Below are 26,075 nucleotides of genomic sequence, written 5' to 3'. Positions count from 1 at the left end.
TTCTCTTAACGGTAGAAAAAAGGAGCTCTCCTGAGCAGTAGCAAGCGCTTGATGCTATCTTCGACTTGAGTCTATAAATTCCTTATGAGCTAAGCAGCATACTTATATGTTGGAATAGAAGGAATGAAAGATCCATCTTTGTAGGTTCGGCCCCATGAAGCGGTGTGTATCATGGGGTTGAGTACAAAGCATGTTTCATTGCCCCACCTATTCTTCCCATCCTCGGGCTGTCTTCAATAGGAGATCTATCATGGAATCTAAATCTAAAATGGTTCTCTAACCTAATATTTATAACCTTCAACAGAGTATATATATAGAAGGACTATTTTGAGTATTAGTAGAGGCATAACTTAAATTTGAATATAAAAATGATTGTTTTTTTAGTCTTGTTTTTGAGAAGATTAAAAATATATATTGAATTATTTGCCGTACCAAATGATGAATGAGCGTTGTATTTTAGGCAGGGGTTGTTGACGCCCGCTACGCTCCGGTCCCCCATCACCTCCTCGGCTCCTCCGCTCTCGGAACCCGCCCCCCGCCGCCCGCCGCCGACGTGCCGGCTTCCACCTGCTCCCCGTCGTCGACGCCAATCCGCTTGCCTCGCCGTCGTCGTGGCCCCTGTAAATAGGATCCTGACGCGCGTGACCTGCGTCACGGCCTTTTCGTTCGTAGCGCCGCCAGGGCGAGCAGGGCAGCGGCGACGGCGGAGTGACGTGCGGTGGCAGGGCTGCCTCCCACCATGAGGGCCCGTCACAGTCTGCACCGGCGCCGCCAGCCCAGCCAACACGCTCGACGTCTCCCTTTCCTCAGTCCTTGGCGTGGGTGACCAGGGCGATGTGTGTCGGCGACACGGCTACGGCTGTACGGCGGCGATGTCTCCGAGCGCGCCGCGTCGCTCAACGGCCCAGATCTGCGACCCTTCCTTCTCAGCCACGACGCAACGCCGAGGGACGGATAGGGCGCCAGTTCTTCGCAATCATTGGATTCTCCGTCTTCCGCCAGGTGTGACTTTCTCAATGCTCAGTCAGATGCAGTCGGCCATTACCTCCCTCTTGCTCTTTCCCTCTCCAACGGCACCCTCTACCTTCCAGCATCCCTTTCTTTCTTTACGCCTGCATGTACAGTTCTTATTTATTTTGCTTCAATTTATATGAAGGGATTCGTTGCTAATTTACACATGTTCTTTAAAATTCAGACGGATTTGGAATCTTCAGATATGGGTACTCTCTGTCTTTCATTCAAGCAACAACGAAGTTAAACGTTTCGGCTGAAACGATCGTACGTTTCAACTTCGTTGTTGCTTGAATGAAAGACAGAGAGTACCCATATCTGAAGATTCCAAATCCGTCTGAATTTTAAAGAACATGTGTAAATTAGCAACGAATCCCTTCATATAAACTGAAGCAAAATAAATAAGAACTGTACATGCAGGCGTAAAGAAAGAAAGGGATGCTGGAAGGTAGAGGGTACCGTTGGAGAGGGAAAGAGCAAGAGGGACTGGTTTGGTATGATAGAAAAATACTGTTCTGGCTTATAATCTACGATCGTTTACGACCAAGCAAATAGGCTGCAAATCATAGGTCTGTCTTCCCCAAATGGAGATCCTGTTTTTGATTGTTTGTTATCTTTGTGCAAGCCAGATAGGGCTGCCTGTGTATATGTTTCCGGTTCATATATGTATTTATGTCCCATTCTCTTACCTATACCTATCGTCATGGGATGACAGCAATGGAGTTTGGTGTTTCGTTGTTACAATATGTATCCTATGTGTTGTTTTCTAAATTCTACTGGATGATAAATACTTCTCGTGTGCACATTCTTATAACTATCTAATTGAATCGATCGCTCTCTCAACACTGTCTGCAAAATTCTGAGGTGCTCTTGCGTCACACATTTTGGTATATGTAGTACGGTTCAGCTCTATATCATCTTTATTAGTATTCCTTTCCAGCTTTAAACGTGAAAAGTAAATTCCCGCCGTTTTGTTGCCAAATAGTTTAATATGGCATCTCATTTGTTAGAATAAAACATGTTCCAAAATTCCTTTCATAATTTGATTCTGTGGCCCTGCATTTTTTTCTAATTTCACGTGGTTATTTTGCGCCAATGAGTATCTGTGGTGCCATCACTCCTGAACTGATTTGGTGATTGCTACTATTTCAGTTAAACCTTTTCCCCTGGCTTCATGAAGACATAGGCACAGCCAAGTTCAACATCTTCGAATAGTGGTATCCCTTCTTTTCTCCTTTCCCACTGCAGCAAAGTCTACATTAAGTACTTCTGGGTACACAGTGACCATATGATGTACCATCATGTTTTTTTTTACGGCAAACCATCATGTTCATCATCCCTTGATCCATATATGTTACGATTCACTAACTGTACAAAAATCAATGAGATCAAGACTGCCATATAATTTCCCCATGATTTGGTGCTACACAAATTGGATACCGTGATCTATTGTTGGGATATCATCTTTACCTTGCCTAATATTATACAGTCTGTGCTACTACCAGCAAACGAATTCTTTTCATTTCCAATTCTGAAGTTGTTCTGCTTGACTACAGTGTAGCGCACTACTAGGATCAGCTAGGTTTGCTTGCGTCCTTGCCTTTTGTAGGCTATGTTGGAAGTGGTCATCTTTGCTATATGAACAGAATTGATGAGACACACTATGTACCCTTTTTTTCCTTTGGACTAGGCATACGAAAACGATTTATTGGCCTCCTAATCTTAATTCTGATTACCATTGTGATTCAGTGCCTATTTTTTTTAGATAAGGGGAAAAAAGGCACAGAATCTCAATGTGCCTATAGGAACCATTATAGATTTGCTCTCTTTTGTCCCATGCCTGTTACTTTGCACATGTTCAGTTTTCCAGCAAAATGCTCAGTAACTACTTACTTTGCTAGGTTCCTGGACGTCTATTTATAATCTTAATTTATGGCTCCAACTTCTTTTGCCTGTAGATACCTAGCCATATGTGTATGCCCTAGCGGAAAGCAGTACCACAAGACTGCAGCCTCGGGTGACCAATCAATGTCAGCAGCGATGACCTACAACACTCAGGTTCATTTCACACAAGGAGTTGTGCCCATTACACCCTTAAAGACCATCAAGACCACCTTTGTTATCGCTGCAGTAAAAAAATGTGCTCATATGTATATGATGTATACGAACTGTCAACCTGTGTATGATAGTGCTATGACTGCCCCAGCAGTTTAAGACATGTTGTATTTACGAAACCTTTATGCTGGAAAACATTGTTCATGCTGGAATGCTGGAATGTTGTGAGAGAAAAATACTATTCCGGCTGAAAAAAATAAGCCGAACAAGTCGGCTTAAAGTGCAGCCGAACACTGCCGGCTGACGCAGGTACTACATCTTTACGTTTCCTTATCTGTATTGCACTCATCTTTAGCGAACAATATTTTAGCCACAAAAATGCACGCACAGTGGACTAAAGTTTGTTTTGGAGGACCACAGTACACTAAAGTTGAACAAGCAACGGACCATTTCATGCCTCATGGCCCACGCCTCAAGACCCATAAAATGTAGCAATCACACAACAGAGAGCGAGCTTAATAATATACGTGCGTCCCAACAGACATTTAGCCTACAAAGAGCGGGCTTAATATACGTGCGGTCCAACAGACATTTAGCCTACTGGTACACAACTACACATACGATGACTATGCTAATCGTAGCTGCGCGCGCAGCGAAGCGCGCGTTACGTCCTAGTTGTATATTCAACGGTCACTCTTAAAAAGATTTCAAGGGACACCCTCAAAATTAACAGAGACGCGTGTTTTTAGGTACCTCTCTAGAAATAGCAGATTTTTCATTAAGACAAAACATCGCTAAGGCTGTAGTACTGAGATATTAGGACTACTAAAGTGCGAGTAGGAAAAGATAACAAATGTCGACTAGATGTATTGCTGGTATTTTAATGACGGGTGCTACGATACCACTCGCCAGTGACGATAAGATTGGCACATTGTATGGGTGGAACATCCATCCAAATTTCTTTATAGAATTTTTTAATGAAAAGACATCTAAAATCACCGAGAAACAAGACTTGGTATCCTTTACCATATTCACTTCCTATATTCCCTTGCTTTTAGATGCTATTGTACTTTCAGGAAGATGCACGTCTCTATTAACTTTTTACATAGAAGGCGGGCATACTAAAGTGATTGTCTTTATAAATAGTTGATTAATAGAGATGGTTGACTGAGAACGCTCACCGACATTCGCCTCGGTAAATAGGTGATTAAGATGTGATCGTTATTGGTGTTCTACCACTGGCAATAATTTTTGAGTGTATCATATGTAGCAGACAATAAGAGGGATAGCACACGGGACGTATATAAATTTATATTGCTTGGAGTGGAGGGTGCCCCTAGTGCATAAAAGTGTTCTAGTATCACCTGTGCACCGTATGCCGGTATGCGCTAGAATTGCTTCTTGTGTCTAAGGTTCTCTATGAAGTACCCATGAGGGTCTCCCTACCCTTGTTATATAGTCTACGGGAGTAAGCTTATGAGATTTATCCTGATTGGTTTATAGGATGGTTTTCTAGTCGATTACAGAAATAATCCTAGTTAATCTCGATATGCCTAATCTAGCACATTAATGAGATACCTCGTGTAAATCCTCCATGTTAGGTGTCGGTGTTTTGTAAACCGGACAATTAAACTTATATGATTGCCGCGCTGCTCTAGGAAGACGATGGTATACTGGTTCAGGCGGGAGCCCTACGTCCAGTCTCTGAGATGATCGAGTGCGTGTTCCTCGCTTGAATGCTCTGAAGTTCTTACAATGGGGGATGCAAGAATGGTGGAAGAGGTTAGAGAGCTAGAGCTAGGAGATGGACTACCTAAAGGGAAGCTCCAGGAGCCCTACTATGAGGGATAATAAGTAAAATGGTAGAGGATGTCCCGAGACGGGTGCACCGGCTGCCCTTATATAGAGTTCGGGGCCAGGGCATGTACAGAGAAGGAGGTTCTCCCGACCGAAGGGTCGTGAGTCTAAGGGAGGTCCTAGCTAACTTGGCTTGCAAGTTACGCCGTCTTGTGGTGCATGTCCGGGCGTGATTGTTGTCACGGTCCTATGGCCACATTGCGGCATGGTGTGGCGTGGTGCTACTGTGCCAGCCGTGGCAGCACTGTAGGCATGGTGGTGGTTCGCCAGCCATCTTATGCGACGTGGTCTCCTCCATGGTCTTCATCATCGCCTCCTAGTTTTCTAGAGCATCGTACATGAGTTGGTAGCCACCTCCGGGTCATCGATCGCCAGACTGGCTTGTGGAACTGAGGGCCACGATCCCAATTATAACACCCTAGGTGTTAGGCTTGTATAATTTGATTTGCATTGCATGAGAATAATCATCAAGCATTCTTATATGAGCTTTTACATATGAAACATACAACTGAAACATGTGAAACATGCTTTGTTATTTTATGTTTCCATATGTGTATGCTTATGATCTTGTTGAATAAGTGTAAGTGTTTGATGTTGGTCATTAAAACACCTTAGCTACACTTAGGATGACTAATGAAACATTGTTCATGTAGATCATTTTATCTAATTAAGCTCCTAAGTGATGATATGCTTGTTGACCTAGGAAGCATTATGTGTAACCAATGTATGAAATGCTTGTGTGACCTTAGGAATATCTTAACCATGTTTAGAATGTCATTATGAACAACTTTGGTACTCATGACTAGGGCTAGTTTGGTCTCTAAGACATAGATATAGTGTAAGTCATCATTTGAAAGTGGAATGTTTGACCTAGGTTGAACTATGTCATAGAGACTTTGCATGGATGTGTTCACTAAAGCAAAGTTGTAGTATTTGAGTAGAGGAACAACTTTTATTTTTGAGTCATAGGCTAGTTCAGCTCCTAACATTCTTGAATTTGGCTTACAAAAATCAGCAAAACCCAATTTTCCACACTTAGAAAAATTGTTATCATTTGGAGTTTACAGTGTGACGTGCTCGACTTTGTGCCGATGTATCTTCCTAACCATTGAGAATTAGACTTTGATTTATAAAGAAGTTTTGTAGCTGGTACATAGCTCTACAAGTTTGGTTTTAACACCATGCACTAATTCGCTGTGGATCGAGAGAATTAGCACCTTCAATTTGCTCTGTTAGTCACTTGATCGAACCCTAATGAACGCCACGTTGCGCGCCGAGGTGGCCGACCGGGCGCAGCTTCTAGCCACCGCTGGCCGACATCAGGCCCTTGCCGCAACGCACTGGCGCTCGATACCTAAGACCCCACGTGCCTCATTTTGCATTCACCCACTCACTCGCTCCCTCTCCACTGCTTTCTCTCGCTCTCGCCGCGGAACCACCGAGCGCCGTCGAGCAACCGAGCAGCTCCACTGTTGCCTAGCGCCCGTTCCACCACGCCATTACTGCCTCCATCTCGTAGCTAGCTTCGCCATATTCCCCTCTACCTCCTCAACTTGATTGCAGCACCGGACGAGCTATGGTGAGGGCGAAATCGCCGTTCCCGCCCTCGCCGGAGAGCTCAGCTTCCATGGCCACCTCCACGTCGAGCTCACCGCTGCTGAGCTTGCATGCACATTGCTTTTGATTCCTAGCGTTAGAGCTTGGTTAGGGGTAGGCTAGCTAGTGGCATGACCTCACCATGAATAGATGCCTCGCTGGCGCGGAACATGACGCGCAGCGCCGCCGTGCTCTCACCACCGCGCCACCATGCACGTGGACGAGCCTTGTCGGAGCATCTCGCCTAGCCTAGGTTGCCTCGCTAGATCCGCGTCGTCACCGCAGAGCTCGTGCGCTCCTCGCCTGGCCTTGCCGTGGCCTATAACGGCCGGTGTACCGCAGCGACGTGTCACCATGCCACCATGGCCGGCGACGAGGTGGCTCCTGTGCGTCCGCGCCTCCACCACCTAGGTCAATCGATGCGGCTTTGTGAGTAGGTCATGTTGGTGTAGTCAGTTTCACTAGAGTGCTCACCGTCGGCGAGATAGCGCCAGCAAACCGCCGTGCTCTGCTTTGGGTCACTAACGGGTGGACCCCGCTGACTCGTGGGTCCCCTCTGTCAACGACTACTAATTAGGATTTTTGTTAATTCTTTCATAGATTTTTGTACTAACTTTGAAAAATCATAAGTGGAGTTCTAGATGTACATTTTTGGTGAACCAAATTTTGTTGTGTTCCTTAGGAAGTGTAGTATTTTATAAAAATATGAGATGTACAGTTCTAGTATTTTTATTGATGAATAAAATATGACTAGATAAGTGCTTTTTGAATGCTTACAATTTTGTAAAATGTGTAACTTGAGCTAGGAATATGATAAAATTGTTATTCCAATTTTGCTGGTCTTGTGTTGACATGCTCTAGCTAGAAAAAAATATTAAGCTTGCAGTAAACTTAATTGAAATATGATCTTTCTTTTTATCTATTAATAAATGGCATTTCTGAGGAAAATTATGGGGATAAAAATATGTAACATATTGCTATGAAAATTTTTGTACAGTAGTATGGAACAAATATGAAGCTAGCAAAAATATAGAATCTATTGTTTGACACTTTTCTATAGGGTTAACTATTTTCACTAAAATAGACCTGGCTAGCTTATCATTTTTGTATAGGATGTTATACAAGTCCAAATGATATGAATTTTTTATAGTAGTCTATTGTGAGCACTAGGAAGCTACTGTAATGCTATGAGAATTTATTGTGCAAATTTCATATATGTTTGTTATTTCCCCTAATTATCTAATTCAATTAATAAAGACATTTAAATAATTAAGTTGTGATTGACCATGATGTTTTCTATGGTTCTTGTGATGCATAGTAACTGTTGATGTTCATAGTAAGGCTTAGAAGCAATTGGTTGTATGCAACTAATTAACTATTGCTCTATAATTCAAATAAGTGGTTGAATGTATAGTTTCAGTTGTGTGGATGATTTCATGTTGATAATGGCCTTTTATGTAAAACTTGTTAATAACAAAGTTGTAGATAACTTACTAATATACCTTGTGTTAAATGTTCATGGTCATAGGCTAAAGTTAGAAGTTTGCTGTCCTAATTGTTTACTTTCTGGACAGATTTGTTTGACTGAATTGTTTGACCTAGATAACTGTTGAATCACATCATGAGTATTGAAAGAAAGTTATAGAAAATTTTCATAAGCTTTCTAGAATGTCCACAACCATATGATTTCGATGTATATATCTCCAGTTATGGTTAAAATAAGTAGCTACTATTTTATAGTTCGGTAAATGCATTGCAGAAGTATTTGCTTAAGTAATAGAGAAGAGATATGCACCTACTTAGTAGAATAGGATGCACTTGTTATTACTTTGACACCATGCTGTTGAAAATACTTATGAGGATGCAATCATCACTTTTTATCATAGTATACATGTCGTCATACATGCATTCGCGATATCTTATTCATGATCATGCATATAGGATCGACCGAGGAGATAACATTGTTGGAATTCAACGAAGAAGAGGAATAGGATCAGTAGGAGACTCCTCAAGCCACAGCTCCAGGAGAAGAGGAGCAGACTCTAGAAGATCTCCCTGAGTGCCTTGATCACCGCCCACCTCTTTTCTCAAAGGCAAGCCCCAGAGCATTATAAGTCTCCTAGTGTTTAACAAAATACTACTTGAGTCATTTATGATTGATGCATTATGTTATAAGAGTTGACTAAAAACACTTGATGCATGGAACTACCTTGTCCAGATATATGCACCTTTAACCCTGTGTAGGTCTAGGATCGAATATATGCTTAGCCATGCTTAGACCGGTAGTTGTCGGGTGATTTTCTATCACCTGCGAGATATAGGTGGATATCGAAGCACGGTTGGCTATATTTGCTATCGTGGAAAAGAACCATGGGGTAGTGTAAATGGAGGCCGGGTGGAGTCTATGTGTAGGTTAACTCATGTGATCCCATCTATGCCGATTAAGGACCATACCGTTGTTGGTACTTCTGATAAGATTGAACGCATGCCTATCACTTAGCTAGCTGGATAACTCATTCCGACCGTAAAGCCAAGTAGCTCAACTCAGGCTGGGCCCCACTCTATCAAAGTGCACACTCTAGATGGTAGTAAGGATATGTAGGGAGCCAGGCGTGAGCCCAAGGGTAGGCCAGGCCTGAACATCCTGGCAGCTGGTTGTCCTTGATTGTGCAGCGTTGGGCAAACCCACGAAATGTGGACTTGAGTTGTACCAAAGGTGACCTAAGGTGACCATTGATTTGGTCTGCCTAGGTTTGTGTTAGGAATAAATTCCTAGCTGGTTGAAATCAATTTGAATCACCGTCTCTCCCGGATAGTGAGAAACTTGGCTAGCTCCAACATCGTAGTAATTGTATTATGGAATGTGATGGTTCAGATAAAGATGGAATTACTACACCAGCTATGGTTACTATTATATGCTCTTCAATGATATACCACATGTTTGGCACAGGATAGTTGCTAATCTAGAGATGAATAGCTATAATTAACTTGATGACTTAAATACAACTGTACGACTGAGTTAATCGCTTTTTATGCAAAATGTTGTCAAGCTACCTCCACTTATAAAGCCTTGCATAATCCTTGGAGTCAATTTATTTCTGGTTTATGATGGGTAAGTCTAGATGAGTACCTTCTTGTGCTCATGGTTTTATTCCCATTGTTGTAGATGGTACCGTCTATCACGGCTATTGCAAGAATTGCTTCTATCTCGCTGTGGATGAGGAGTGAGCCTTGGACAGACATCTTTAATAATCCTTCTATATGCTTTTGTGGATGGTGATCATGTGTTGGCACTGTATTTGAACTATGTTGGCAAATGCTACTTTCAAACTTTAATTTGCTTCTGCTACTATCTATCGAACTTGGTTTGTAATAACTATATTTCGTACTCTGATGAATGAACTATATCTATGAACCTTATGTAACATGTGACATGTATGTTGAATCATGTACGATCTTGGTTGTATGTGGATCGTTTATCGAGACCCATCGCGGTACTCGACGAACTACCGGGTTTATATGGTCTCAAGTATAACAGTGCGACCGCTTGTGGGTTGCCATTGTACTTGTGCTCTTATAAATTGGTCGATTCTACGATAGCTGGCATCAGAGCAAGATTCAACATTAATTGCCACTTGTGTATTTAAAACAAAGGTTTTTGTTTTCCAAAACTAGTTTCTAGCAACTAATAGCTATATAAATAGGTATTTGAAACCTAGAGTTGAAATCTAAAGTATGCAAGTGATCACTTTCTTTATGCCCAGTTAAGGACTCTTAGGTGGCTATTTAAGTACTAACATGGGGGTTTTTACTTTTGTTGTCCATACGGCGTGCTATTGTATGGATGCCATTCATTTGAGTGGTAATGTATGGATCAAATGCCTCTACGCCAAGGTAAGAAGGTAAGTTGATAAGTGGCATGACCGCAAGATATGAGCGTGCGGTCGGGGAGAGCTAGCTTTGGTAGGACTATGTATGCATGCTTGCATGTGTATATGGTGCGTATTTAATTGTGGGTAATAAATTGTTATCGGGTAGCTTTGATACGGAAGTATATGTATGGGTATACATATATGAAAGTATTTAGATTATAACTTAGAGCCCAGATTTACATTCTGCATATATAATTGTGGGGTTGGGCTGAAATGAAACTCTTGTGCAGGTACACTAACAACGAAATGTGTAGCCCGACTAGCTACGCTATATATGAGAGAAAGTATGTATGCCACCGTGTATGTCGTTAGAGATAAATTTTTCCTAAGTTTTTAAGGACGTATGGAACATGCATGCATCATGATAAATAATTATTTAATACTTGCATTGTTCCTCCCCTTATAGATCTCTTACTCGGTTATGTAACTCTTATCCATTATGACTTTGTCTCATGAGAGTTGCATATGTTGTTGGCATAGATGGCAGCACCGACTGGAAGTGAGAGTTTCCTGTTGATGTTTGGAACTCCTGCTCTGCTTTAGAGAGTCTTGCACTATGCAGGGTATTATGAACCGCCCCTCTATCACTGGAATGAAGTACACCCCTAGAGGGATAGCCATGGTATGAAGTGCAGCTAACCATACCAGCTCTTACTCAAGCACCCTTCTGGTAGGAATGGAAAGCGAAATCTGAAGGAAGAAGTCCTTGGGAAGCTGCCCAAGTAGTAGACTTTGAGGTACTGACTCAGATTTGTCAGCAGTACGGGGATGAACTTATCGGCAGTGCCACTAGTGTTTTTCCTCGGGTGGACCCATCCACAGTAGTATGGGCACAGCACAATCGCAATGCGTTGATCCGAGATCGGGATGAGCAGGCAGATAGTTCTAGTCTCACTATGAGCGCCATGTTTGTAGTAATGAAGATGTTCTACACTCATCAGGACACTAGGGATTTCTGGTAGGAATCCTATACCACTTGCATAGATAAGCTTATGAGGGCTGAAGCCACACAACCTAAGCTCAAGAAGCATGTGCACAAGCACAAAAAGGCAGTAAGTGAGGCTCGATGGGAAACCGATCAAGCCTATATAGCTTTGGAGAATCTCCACACCCAAATGGAGCAAGTGGATCAATAGAGAACTACCGCTTAGGAGGCAAGAGCAGATGATCAAGCAATGCTAGCAGGACTGCAGGAGTAGCTGGAGGTCGCCCATGCCGAGGCGTTCATCGGTACGTGCCAGTGAAACCTACCGAACAACCATGCTGCTTCAGTAGAAGCAGAACATGATAGGACCCGTGTCATGAGTGGCATGTAGGACCATGCTGAGAGGGACTTGTGCTAGCAGCTTGCATAGGCCCAGCATGTAGTGATGGATCTTCAGCATGAGGTGCATTTTTTGAACAACCAACTGCACGCACTCCTTGACGAGGAAGAAGATGGTCCAAAAATGTTAGTAGAAGATGACGGCTGGGACATGGAAGAAGTGGAGCCAGAGAATGAGGATGATCCTATCTCCAACCTCAAAAGCAATCATAATAAAGATTAGAGTTGCCTAGTGACTAGTTGAAATGCTAGATGTATCCCCGCTATTATGTAATGGACTTGTAGTTGAAGTTTGGTAATTTTGGTTGGACTTTCATGTAATATTGGTACTTGCATGCTATTTTATGTTGGGTTGAACTCTAATGTAATTCTAGTTTTGTCTTACTGGTGATATGATTTGTGTGTTAACGCACTATGATCCCGATAAGTGATCAAATTGGTGATATCAAATTGGTGATGTCATGTTGCGAGAATAAATTATTACACCTCTATTTTATTGTATGAATTTAAGATTCTCTCTAGTAATTTCAGTTTGGCATGATTATACAATTCATCTGCAATCTCTTGACATCATCCAATAATCACTTATTGTTGCAACTTTGAAGATGACTCGCACTCATGCCGGAGCAGGCAGCAGCCAAGAGGGCAATGATGGTGACTTACCACCACTGCCACCACCGTCTGCAAATGAGTTCTTTGCACAATTTCTAGGAAGTCAGAGGACTATGGAGGAAACCCTGCGCCTCATTGTGCAAAACATGGCTTGCGCCCGCCAGCAACAACAAGGGCCTAAGCCGAATCAGTACAACACTTTTAAGGATTTCTTAGATACCAAGCCTCCTATCTTTAAGGTGGCTGAAGAACCGCTCTAGGTGGATGAGTGGCTCAACACTATTGAGCAGAAGTTCCATCTGTTGATGGTCATAGAACATCAGAATGCAGAATATGTGTCCCATCAGCTGTAGGGACCGGCTAGGATATGGTGGACCCATTTCCTGTCCTCTCTACCAGCCAATGCACAAGTCACATGGGAGCAATTCAAGTTAGCCTTTAGGGGACATCACATTCCCCATGGGCTGATGCTCATGAAGGCAGTTGAGTTCATGTGGCTCACACAAGGGACCAAAACCCTTACTGAGTATATGCATGCTTTCAACAATCTATCTCGTTATGCCCCATGTTTGTTGACACTGAAGAAAAGAAGATATAAAGCTTCAAGAGAGGCCTTGGCACTAAGTTAATGAAGACTATGGCCAACTCGAGGTGCACCACCTACAATAAGTTCATTAGTGATGCATTGACTCAGGAGAACCACAACAATTTGCATACAGCAGCAAAGGGCCGCAAGAGGGTAGCTGAGGTAGGTGCCTCCGGGTCTTCCTAGTCTAGAGCTCTAGTGGTAGCTAGGCCACAATTTCGACCACCGACGCCAAAGTTCAGGCCTCCTCCACCAAAAGCTCAGACCAACCGACCTCAGAAGATGTTTCGTAAGGCATTCACCATTGGCTTACCCAAGGGGAATGGAGGGCAAGGAAGTTCAGCAGGACCCAAGAGCAATCAACCATGCTTCACTTATAATCAAGTGGGTCATTGGGCCAAGGAGTGCCCCCACCCTAAGAAGAACAACAATCAGAGCAAGGGAAATCAGAGGCAGGCGAATCCTAAGGCATGTCCTGGATATGTGCACTATAGTACTATTGAAGAGGTTCCCGTGGGAGAGGTTGTCACCGCTGGTATGTTCCTTGTTAACAAACATCTCGCCATTGTTTTATTTGATTCGGGACCTTCTCATTCATTTATGAGCCAATCATTTGCATCTAGACATGATTAGAAAGTAATTGAGGTAAGCAAGGGTGGTTATAGTATAAGTTCAGCTGGGGCTACTATCTCTACGAATAAGATGGTTAGAAATGTGCTCATCTCTATACAAAAGAGGTGTATACGATGAATCTGATAGTATTGCCTGGATTATCTATAGATGTGATCTTAGGCATGAAATGGATGAGCGATCATGGTGTTCTCATTGACACTAGCACTCATACTATTATGTTGAGAGAACCAAAGGGAGGTAATGCTTTCCTCGTACCACTTTCCCGAAATTTTGAACTCCAACACTTGGCTTGTGCTATCCAAGCCACTACCCTATGTGATATCCCAATGGTTTGTGAGTTCCCTAATGTATTCCCAGATGAGTTACCAGGTTTACCACCTGATAGGGATGTGGAATTTAAGATTGAGTTAGTGCTAGGTACGACACCTATCTCAAGAAGACCCTATATGATGCCACCAAATGAGCTAGCTGAACTTAAAATTTAGTTACAAGAACTACTGGACAAAGGTCTCATTCAACCTAGTTTTTCTCCATGGGAATGTCCAGTATTGTTTGTAAAGAAGAAGGACAAGTCCTTGAGAATGCGTGTGGATTATAGGCTACTTAATGTTGTGACCATAAAAAAAAGTATCCTTTGCCTCATATCGATATCTTGTTCGATCAGTTGGCAAAAACAAAGGTATTCTCCAAGATTAACTTGAAGTCAGGCTATCATCAGATAAAGATCAGGCCAGAGGATATACCTAAAATAACTTTCTCCACTGGGTATGGCTTGTATGAGTATTTGGTCATGTCTTTTGGACTAACAAATGCTCCTGCCTACTTCATGTACTTGATGAATTCGGTATTCATGCGTGAGCTCGACAAGTTCATGGTTGTGTTTATTGATGATATCTTGATTTATTCAGAGAATGAGGCAGATCATGTAGAGCATCTGAGAATTGTTCTATCTAGATTAAGGGAACATAAGTTATATGCAAAGTTTAGCAAGTGTGAATTTTGGTTGAGCAAAGTACCTTTCTTGGGTCACATATTATCAAGAGACGGAATATCTGTAGACCCATCTAAAGTACAAGAGGTCATGGATTGGAAGGCCCTGACTTCGGTTCATGAAGTTTGTAGTTTTCTAGGGTTAGCAGGTTACTATCGTCGTTTCATTCTAGATTTCTCCAAGATAGCTAAACCCATGACTAGACTACTTTAGAAAGATGAGAAGTTTAGTTGGACACTAGAGTGTGAAGAAGATTTTCACACCCTAAGGACTCTGTTAACTACAGCTCCTATTTTAGCACAACCCGACATTGAAAAGCCTTTCGATGTGTTTTGTGATGCATCGGGTATAGGTTTGGGGTGTGTGCTCATGCAAGAAGGAAGAGTTATTGCCTATGCTTCTCGGTAGTTGAGAAAACATGAAGTCAATTATCCTACGCATGATTTAGAGCTTGCAGCAGTTGCTCATGTATTAAAGATATGGAGACATTATTTGTTGGGCAACGTATGTCACATATACACTGACCACAAAAGTCTCAAATATATCTTCATGCAACCTGAGCTGAACATGAGACAGTGAAGATGGTTAGAGCTAATCAAGGACTACAATTTAGAAGTGCACTAGAAATGGCTACCTTTAGCCAAGTTCTCCTACAACAACAGTTATCAAGCAAGCATCAAGATGGCTTCGTTTGACGCCTTGTACAACAGAAAATGTAGAACTCCATTGAATTGGATTGAGCCCGATGAAAGAAGATACTTTGGCATTGACTTTGTCACCGAAGCTAAAGAGCAGGTGCGCATTATCTAACAACATATGAAAGCAGCTCAGTCAAGACAAAAGAATTATGTTGATAAAAGAAGAAGACCACTGACTTTTGAAGTGGGAGACTATGTATACTTAAAAGTGTCACCCATGAAAGGAGTACAGAGATTTGGAGTGAAAAGAAAGTTTGCGCCTAGGTATGTAGGGCCATACAAGATTATAGAATGGAAAGGGAATGTCGCTTACAAGTTACAACTTCCCCCTAGAGATGCGTGCCATATTCGATGGCTTCCATGTCTCGCAGTTGAAGAGATGTCTTCATGTACCTGAGGAAGCCATTGCACCCACCAACATTAAGCTCCAATCGGATTTGACCTATGAAGGGAAACTAATCCGAGTGTTAGAAGAGATGGAAAGAGTAACCCAGAGTAAGTTCATTAAGTTCTATAAGGTGGTGTGGAATAATCACAACAAACAAGATGCCACGTGGGAATGGGAGGATTATTTACGTGAGGTTTATCCCACTTTTGTCAAAGAATGGTAGGTCTTGCAAATCTCGGGATGAGATTTCTGTATGGGGAGGGGCTATAACACCCTAGGTGTTAGGCTTACATAATTTGACTTGCATTGCATGAGAATAATCATCAAGCATTCTTATATGAGCTTTTACATATGAAACATACAACTGAAACATGTGAAACATGCTTTGTTATTTTATGTTTCCATATGTATATGCTTATGATCTTGTGTGAATAAGTGCAAGTGTTTGATGTTGGTCATTAAAACACCTTAGCTAAACTTAGGATGACTAATGGAACATTGTTCATGTAGATCATTTTATCTAATTAAGCTCCTAAGTGATGATATGCTTATTGACCTGGGAAGCATTATGTGTAACCAATGTATGAAATGTTTGTGTGACCTTAGGAATACCTTAACCATGTTTAGAATGTCATTATGAACAACTTTGGTATTCATGACTAGGGCTAGTTTGGTCTCTAAGACATAGATATAGTGTAAGCCATCATTTGAAAGTGGAATGTTTGACCTAGGTTGAACTATGTCATAGAGACTTTGCATGGATGTGTTCACTAAAGCAAAGTTATATTTAAGTAGAGCAACAACTTTTATTTTTGGGTCATAGGCTAGTTCAACTCTTAACATGCTTGAATTTGGCTCACAAAAATCAGCAAAACCCAATTTTCCATAGAAAAATTGCTATCATTTGGAGTTTATAGTGTGACGTGCTCGACTTTGTGCTGATGTATCTTCCTAACCATTGAGAATTAGAGTTTGATTTCTAAAGAAGTTTTGTAGCTGGTACATAGCTCTACAAGTTTGGTTTTAACACCATGCACTAATTCGCTGTGGATCAAGAGAATTAGCGCCTTCAATTTGCTCTATCAGTCACTTGATCAAACCCTAATGAATGCCGCGTCATGCGCCGAGGTGGCCGACCGGGCACAGCTTCTAGCCACTGCTGGCTGACATCAGGCCCTTGCCGTAGCGCATTGGCGCTCGATACCTAAGACCCCACGTGCCTCATTTCGCATTCACCCGCTCACTCGCTCCCTCTCCACTGCTCTCTCTAGCTCTCGCCGTGGAACCACCGAGCGCCATCGGGCAACCGAGCAGCTCTGTCGTCGCTTAGCGCTCGTTCCACCACGCCAATGCTGCCTCCATCTCACAGCTAGCTTTGCCGCATTCCCCTCTACCTCCTCGACTTGATTGTAGCACCAGACGAGCTATGGTGAGGGCGAAATCACCATTCCCGCCCTCATCGGAGAGCTCGGCTTCCATGGCTGCCTCCACGTCGAGCTCACCGCTGCTGAGCTTGCATGCACATTGCTTTTGATTCCTAGCATTAGAGCTTGCTTAGGGGGTAGGCTCACTTGTGGCATGACCTCACCATGAATAGACGCCTCACCGACACGGAACACGACACGCAGCGCCGCCACGCTCTCACCGCCGCGCCATCGTGCACACGAACGAGCCTCATCGGAGCATCACGCCTAGCTTAGGTCACCTCGTTAGATCTGCGTCGTCACCAAGGAGCTCATGCGCTCCTTGCTTAGCCTTGTCGTGGCCTATAATGACCAGTGTACTACAGCACTGTGCAGCCGTGGTCAGCGACGAGGTGGCTCCTATGCGTCAGTGCCTCCACCACCTAGGTCAATCGATGCGGCTTTGTGAGTAAGTCATGTTGGTGTAGTCAGTTTTGCTGGAGTGCTCGCCATCAGTGAGATAGCGCCAATAAACCGCCGTGCCCTACTTTGGGTCGCTGATGGGTGGACCCCGCTGACTCATGGGTCCCCTCTGTCAGCGACTACTAGTTAGGGTTTTTGTTAATTCTTTCATGGATTTTTGTACTAACTTTGAAAAATCATAAGTGGAGTTCTAGATGTCCATTTTTGGTAAACCAAATTTTGTTGTGTTCCTCAGGAAGTGTAGAATTTTATAAAAATATAAGATGTATGGTTTCTGGTATTTTTATTGGTGAATAAAATATGACTAGATAAGTGCTTTTTGAATGCTTACAATTTTGTAAAATGTGTAACTTGAACTAGGAATGCGATAAAATTGTGATTTCAATTTTGCTGATCTTGTGTTGACATGCTATAGATAGGAAAAAAATATTAAGCTTGCAGTAAACTTAATTGAAATATGATCATTCTACTTATCTATTAATAAATGGCATTTTCTGAGGAAAATTATGGGGATAAAAATATGTAACATATTGCTATGCAAATTTTTGTATAGTAGTATGGAACTAATATGAAGCTAGAAAAATATAGAATCTGTTGTTTGACACTTTTCTATATGGTTAACTATTTTCACCAAAATAGACCTTGCTAGCTTGTCATTTTTTATATTATACATGTCCAAATGGTATGAAATTTTTATAGTAGTCTATTGTGAGCACTAGGAAGTTACTGTAATTTTATGAAAATTTATTGTGCACATTTGTATATGTTTGTTATTTCCCCTAATTATCTATTTAAATTAATAAAGGCATTTAAATAATTAAGTTGTGATTGACCATGATGTTTTCTATGGTTCTTGTGAAGCATAGTAACTGTTGATGTTCATAGTAAGGCTTAGAAGCAATTGGTTGTATGACACTAATTAACTATTGCTCTATAATTCAAATAAGTGGTTGCATGTATAGTTTCAGTTGTGTGGATGATTTCATGTTGATAATGGCCTTTTCTGTAAAACTTGTTAATCACAAAGTTGTAGATAATTTACTAATATACCTTGTGTTAAAATTTCATGGTCATAGGCCTTAGGGTTTAAGAGTTTTGGCTGTTAGAAGTTTGCTCTCCTAATTGTTTACTTTCTAGATAGATTTGTTTGACTGAATAGTTTGACCAAGATAGCTGTTGAATCACATCAAGATTATTAAATGAAAGTTGTGGACAATTTGATAAGCTTTCTAGAATGTCCACAACAATATGATTTCTATGTATATAACTCTAGTTATGGTTAAAACAAGTAGCTAGTGTTTTGTAGTTCGGTAAATGAATTGCAGAAGTATTTGCTTAAGTAATAGAGAAGAGATATGCACCTACTTAGTAGAATATGATGCACTTGTTATTAATTTGACACCATGCTGTTGAAAATACTTACGAGGATGCATTCATCACTTTTTATCATAGTATACATGTCGTCATATATGCATTCACGATATCTTATTCATGATCATGCATATAGGATCGACCGAGGAGATAACATTGCTGGAATTCAACGAAGAAGAGGACGAGGATCAGCAGGAGACTCCTCTAGCCGTATCTCTATGAGAAGAGGATCAGACTCTAGAATTGCTCCCTAAGTGCCCTAATCACCGCCCACCTCTTTTCTCAAAGGCAAGCCCTGGAGCATTATAAGTCTCCCAGTGTTTTACAAAATACTACTTGAGTCCTTTATGATTCATGCATTAGGTTATAAGAGTTGACTGGAAACACTTGATGTATGGAACTACCTTGTCCAGATATATACACCTTTAACCCTATGTAGGTCTAGGATCAAATATATGCTTAGCCATGCTTAGACTGATAGAAGTCGAGTGCTTTCCTGTCACCTGTGAGATATAGGTGGATACCAAAGCACGGTTGGCTATATTTGCTATCGTGGAAAATAACCATGGGGTAATATAAATGGAGGTCGGGTAGAGTCTATGTGTAGGTTGACTCATGTGATCCCGTCTGTGCCGATTAAGGACTGTACCATTGTTGGCACTTCTGACAAGATTGAACGCATGCCTATCACTTAGCTAGCCAGATAACTCGTTCCAACCATGAAGCCAAGTAACTCAACTTAGGTCAGGCCCTGCTCTATCAAAGTGCACACTCTAGATGGTAGTAAGGATGTGCAAGGAGCCGGGCATGAGCCCAAGGGTAGGCTGGGCCTGAATGTCCTGGCAGTTGGTTGTCCCTGATTGTGTGGCGCTGGGCGAACCCATGAAATGTGGACTTGAGTTGTACCAAAGGTGACCTAAGGTGACCATTGATCTGGTCTGCCTAGGTTTGTGTTAGGTATAAAGTCCCAGCTAGTTGAAATTGATTCGAATCACCGTCTCTCCTAGATAGTGAGAAACTTGGCTAGCTCCAAATCGTAGTAATTGTATTATGGAATGTGATGGTTCGGATAAAGATGGAATTAATACACCAGCTATGGTTACTATTGTATGCTCTTAAATGATATACCACATGTTTGGCACATGATGACTTAAATACAACTGGATAACTGAGTTAATTGCTTTTTATGCAAAATGTTGTCAAGCTGCCTCCGCTTATAAAGCCTTGCATAATCCTTGGAGTCAATTTATTTCTGGTTTATGACGGGTAAGTCTACTTAGTACCTTCTCATACTTAGGGTTTTATCCCATTGTTGCAGATGGTATTGTCTATCATGGCTATTGCAAGAATTGCTTCTATCCCGCTGTGGATGAGGAGTGAGCCTTGGGCAGGCATCTTTAATTGTAGTATGTGGATCGTTTAAGTAGACCCGTCATGGTACTTGACGAACTACCAGGTTTATATGGGCTCAAGTATGACAGTGCAACCGCTTGTGGGCTGCCATTATACTTGTGCTCTTATAAATTGGTCGGTTCTGCGACACCGATGTTGGGGTCGTGGCTCCCGCCAGTCTAGTTGGCCTCAAAGTCAAGACCCTCATCGTAGATCCCATCCCATAGTAGGTAGGATCGTACATGCATCTTGTTGGGGCATATTTGGATGGTGGATACCGTACCGGCCATAACCATCGAGCGATGTTGTCTTGTCTAGACTGCATGGTGTAGGGATGGCATCTAACCAAATCGAGGTGACCGTTGTCCCCTTGGTCCTTGCAGATTTGGTGTGGCGTGCTTTCTCTTGTTAGAGTGGGCATGTTTGGCTGGACTTGACCTCTCCTCTTTCCTCCTAGAGGTTAGGACGGGGGAGCGGTCATGCTCCCATCGAGCATCATGCGGCTAAGGCATGAGGGAGGGGTCATGGCTGACCCCGGCCTTGGCGTCTGGCCTAGTTTGCTTGGCCTAGCTGGGCCTCGGTCATTTGGGCCTTCGCTAGCTGATGTCTTGTAGGCCGCTTGGCCTACTAACTAATTGGTGCCTTGAGACACCCTGGGGTTATAACCCCGATAGTAGCCCCGAGTGTTTTTGTGATCACGAAGTGATCATAAAAGTGCTGAGATGCGTGTGTATTCATGCGCCGGTTCATAGTTGTGGCCTATTCGAGCTTCGTCGCTCAACCCCTCGTGGATTGGTGCGTTCAACACGGTAGGTGGCCATTATGTTTGGCCTTGTCTGGGCATCCTGACGACATGGTATGTGACTGGTGAGCCCTGCCGTGCTAGTGTGCCGTGTTTCAAGGTTCGTGACCCAAGCAGGACCGAGTGGTCTTGTCGATCCTATATTGGTTCGGCCTTTGGGAAGGTCTTAGTTTCCCTGTCCCCAACGGGCATCTGACTTTGGTTGTGGCTTCCCATGTTGTGTTGCGTGGTGCGGGGACCACCCTCAGTCCTATAAATGGGTGCCTCCTTACTGTTCAAACCCCCTTAAGCTTTTCCTACGAACTTGGCTCTAGCCTAGGATGATTTTGAGAAAAATAGAGGGGAGAGAAAATTTGAAGGGAGCCTTGGGGCTCCAATCATGTGATCCGCTAGGGATTGTCTGTGGTGGTTGGAGACCAGCATCACCCCTCCTAACAACTGGTGCTAGAAGGTGACTTGCAAACTAGGGACTAAGAGGCAGTGTGGCCACTGAGTCAGGTCATACGTGACATCAGTTTGCTACCCCGTCACCACTTCTTGCTCCAACCTTGGTGGTTCACGTGCTCAAAATGTGCGATGGCCAGAGGCATTTCTGGCTTCCCCCTGAGTTTCACATGTAGTCCGGCATCATGTTAGGATTCTACTAAAGGTTCACCCAATGTGTACTTGGGACTACTCATGGAGCTAGGGGAGGGCAGAGTAGCGCGGCCCTATCATGCTATCCATGTTAAACGGATCAGGATGATGTCCCGTTCGCGCTTTGTGTGCCAGTGATAGCCGAGCTCCCTTTGTTTCTGAAGGGATGGTAGCAATCCTTTGGCATGTGATCCCCAGGGTTGTGCTATTCACTGAGGAGCAGGTGGGGCATGTGTTGCCTATGCTTCCTCCATGTCGTTCAGCCTCAGGTTGTCAGTTGGCATCACCATCGAGGTGACGCCGGCCCTTGGTGTTTTAGCAGCTTGTCCATTCTTGTATTCATAATTTTTTTGGCTTCCCTTATGGTTGTAGTGGGCTCTCAAGCCATGGGTTCGGGGTCATACTTCTGGTTTGGGTTGCCGTAAGGATTGTTATGTCCTGACTTTGTATGGAATTTTCCCCCGACCTCTTTTTGCATGGTCGCGAGGGTTTCTGTGATCATGTGTGGGCTCATAGGTCTTGGACCTTTTATTTTTTCCATGTGACCAAGCCATGATCATGCTTTGAGCCCCACATTGCTTCACAAGGAAGACTCTACTGTGCTACTCAGGCCATCTGCTTCGTCAATCTCTCCCGGAGAGGTCACAGACCTCTGTCAGTTTGCGAGTGTTGATGGTAGTTACCATCCATCATGAACCGTCAACATAACTTGAAATCTTGCATGAAAATGATCACCAACATAGACTTAGGGGTTTAAATTGACAATTTTCATGAGTTTTGGTGAATCTATGTTTTTAGCAGGGTTTATCCAGAAAACCGTCAAGGAGGATCAAATCATCAAAGTAATTCGTGCTTATCCATTGCGAAAACTACCCCAAAAGGTTCCAGAAGACTCAAGAAGACACCATACCAAAGCAGGGGCCGAGGCACTGCTAGGTGGGTCCAGCCAGCCCCACCTATAGGCTGGCTAGCCCCTAGGGCCCACCTATCAGTTCCTCATTCGTATGTTGGTTCTCCACCACGTTAAGTATTGCATCTATATTGTTTATTCAAGTCGGTTTGATTCGAGGGCTCAGAATTGACACTCTGGCCTATATATACTAGCCCTTGCCCCCACTCAGGAGATTGCCATAAGTCAAGAGTAGATCAGAAATTAGGGTTTTCAGAGAGAAGAGAATAGAGCTCCAATTCTTCAAAGTTCTAGTATATGCTAGATAGCAAGGGTCAAGTAGAGTTTGGGTTATTGCTCAGGATTTCGGATTCGCCGTCTAGAGGCCAGTATATCCATTGCATCCCTCTTTATTTATGACTTTGTGCTACTTCAATATTATATTGCTATTTATTATGTTCCTAGTTTGCTTTAGTTGTATGCTTGATATAGTCATGATTGATGATGAATATATGCATATGTTCGCAAAGCGCTTAGCTCAATACTCGAGTGAGTTAAGTGGTCGACATTATGTAAGTGTGGTGCTTAAATATTGTTTACCTATGGATGCATTCTACACTCAGGGTCATGTGGTAGATCGTGGATGTGACACTCCCGTTGAGTCCTTTGTAGTCCACTCCCCATTTGTAGAGCAAGTAGAACCCGGTTACGAAGGGAGACAAGCTCTGTTCTTGATCTTCCTTAGTAATGTTCCTTATGCATAGATACAGAGTTAATTATGCTATAGATGAGAGTGTATATACTTGGGTGTACAAAAGACTTAGTAAATAAGGAATGACTTAGGAATCTTTTGCTCTTAATTAATCTCCTACCTAGCCATACTATATTATGAGTATCTATTGCTATCTCTAGAATACTACCAATGCCTTACACTTATCATTTATTTATCATTTAACTTACCCCTACTATAGCATGAGAGTTAATGATCTTGTCATAAGTATGCATATTTGCCAATATCTCTTGGCACCCCATCGCTCCTCCCTATGGATAAAATATAAATAACGATACTTGATATACTCCCGGGTCAAATGCTATAATGGTATATTATCTGTGCGCTTGCGGATACTTAATATATATATAATTTTCTCTAAGTTTATAGTATCATTAAAATTACCAACCAATATATTTCTAGCATCATTGCTAGGGATGACAACTTAGTATTAAGGTGATGCTAAGGAATGCCAACAAGCATTTCTGGCAATGTTGCTGGGGAGGGGCACAAAACTAAGAGAATTGATCAAATAAATACTTATAGACAAGATCATAACTTTATAGCTCTACTTTAGTAGGCTTACCCTTGTTTGTCTTTATTCATATCTTATATAGGGTATTGTAGGTTTGGTTCTGATTCATCAACAAATTCCATCAATCACAATAAAACCAATCAAGATGAAGCACAACACCAGTTTCTAAAGCTATGGCTAAAAAGACTCTGCATGAGTTCTGTACTCCAAGCATTGAGAACATCAACACTAGACCAACACTCAAAACCAACAACCTTGAGTTTGAGGTCAAGCCAAGCCTCATCAACATGGTGCAAGCTACTCCATTCAGCAGAAAGGCACATGAAGATGCTAGTGTTCATCTCTAGGATTTTTTGGAAATTAACAGCACAATCGTCATCAAGGACGTTGCTTAAAACATCATACTACTCTGCCTATTTTGATTCTCGTTTGTGGGAAGGGTGAAACAGTGGTTCTACACCAATAAAGATAACATCAACACGTGGGCAAGATATTCGAAGGCCTTTCTAGCAAAGTTCTTCCTTGCATGCAAGACCAATGCCTTAAGAGGAAAGATTTCCAATTTTGAGCTGTAGAAAGGAGAGACCATTCTAGAAGCATGGGAACATTTTCAACAATAGATTTTTGATTGTCCTCATCATGGGATGGAAGATTGGTTCCTCATGCAAAGCTTTTACCATGGATTGACTTAGAAAGCTCATGAACAACTTGATGCTACTGCTGGAGGATCATTTATGTCACTCACCCTTAGAAAAGCTGAAACTCTTATGGAGAAGATAGCCTCTAATCAAGGCTGGTCCTAATGCAATATTCAATCATGCAATAAGAGCGAAGAAGTACCAGAAGATGGACATCTTGTTGAATTGGCTTGAACAGCGAGCCAATTACAAGTAGGATCGTCAAGCTATACAAGATGCTTTCAATGCTCAAAACACATGTGGAGAATACTTGGGGGTTGAATTCCCTAAATATCAAGAGGATGCAAACACTATCGTCAACAATTCTGCTCCACAACAACAGAGGTAAGGATGGGTCAACAACAATGGTCAAGTTACCAAGGTAATTACCCAGGTAATTATTCTTCTAATCCTAAATAGCCATCCTTGAGAGACTTGATGTTAGAACAAGCCAGGATTAATGAGAATGTTTCAAAAAACTTGCCTTTAATGACAAGGTCCTAGAAAACATAAACACTAAAATGGATAGTTTTTCTTCTGCTATGAAAGACCAACTTAGCTATAATAAAAAAGATAGAATCTCAATTAGTTCAGTTGGCCGCTGCTCTGCCTATTGCCACTAACCTTGAAAAGGTCAACGCCATAACTACAAGAGGTTGCAAGTCTACTCGTGATCCACCATATCCAATAGGGACAGGTAAGACACCGGCAACAGTACAAGCAGAGAAGAAGAATGATGAAGTTGAGCCACAAGAACAGGAAATGCAACAAGATTTTCATGACACCACCTTCTTACCATTTCCACGCAGAAATTGAAAAGCCAAATGGATGAGCAGTTTGGTAAGTTCATGAAGGTAATTCAAAAGTTATATATCAATATTCCACTACTAGATGCTAGACAGGTACCCACCTATGTGAAGTACCTCAAAGACATCCTGAACAACAAAAGACCACTACCCATCACTAAGGTAATCAAGTTAATGGAGGTGTGTAGTGCCACTATGCTGAACACATCACCTGTCAAGAAGAAGGATCTAGGATGTCTCACTATCGACTATTCGATCAGAAACAAAAACTTTGAAAATGCGCTATGCGATCTTGGAGCAAGCAACAGTGTCATGCCCAAGAAGGTTTTCGATAAGCTCAAATATTCTACGCTCACACCAATGTTGATGTGCCTACAACTAGCATACCAATCAGTTCTCTACCCTATAGGAATCACCGAGAATATTCTGGTAAAAATAAGAAATTTCTTTGTTCCAGTGGATTTTGTAGTATTTGACATACAGGAGGATATGAAGACACCCCTCATTCTTTGAAGACCCTTTCTAAGCACTACAAATACACAGATTGATGTCAGAGCTGAAGAAATTAAATTCCATATCAATGGCAAGGAAGAAGGCTTTGCCTTCAAGCCACGACCAGAACAATGCTC

General features: G+C 42.3%; 1 long non-coding RNA gene and 1 other non-coding gene across 2 annotated transcripts; one reads left to right on the top strand and one right to left on the bottom strand.

The window, feature by feature from the left end:
* The first annotated feature begins 466 nt into the window (after positions 1–466).
* Positions 467–3,293, top strand: LOC136514093 (uncharacterized). The gene is made up of 3 exons (XR_010773530.1): positions 467–1,002; positions 2,164–2,228; positions 2,970–3,293. It is a non-coding gene; the product is annotated as an uncharacterized lncRNA (long non-coding RNA).
* A 21,209-nt stretch (positions 3,294–24,502) lies between these two features.
* LOC136514707 (small nucleolar RNA R71) lies at positions 24,503–24,609 on the bottom strand. Its single transcript, XR_010773846.1, has one exon. It is a non-coding gene; the product is annotated as a small nucleolar RNA R71 (small nucleolar RNA).
* Between the last annotated feature and the right edge of the window lie 1,466 nt (positions 24,610–26,075).

The sequence above is a fragment of the Miscanthus floridulus genome, chromosome 16, assembly GCF_019320115.1.
Source record: "Miscanthus floridulus cultivar M001 chromosome 16, ASM1932011v1, whole genome shotgun sequence".
NCBI lineage: Eukaryota > Viridiplantae > Streptophyta > Magnoliopsida > Poales > Poaceae > Miscanthus > Miscanthus floridulus.
The sequence above is the reverse complement of the archived record's forward strand: the minus strand, read 5'-3'. Positions and strand labels throughout refer to the sequence as shown.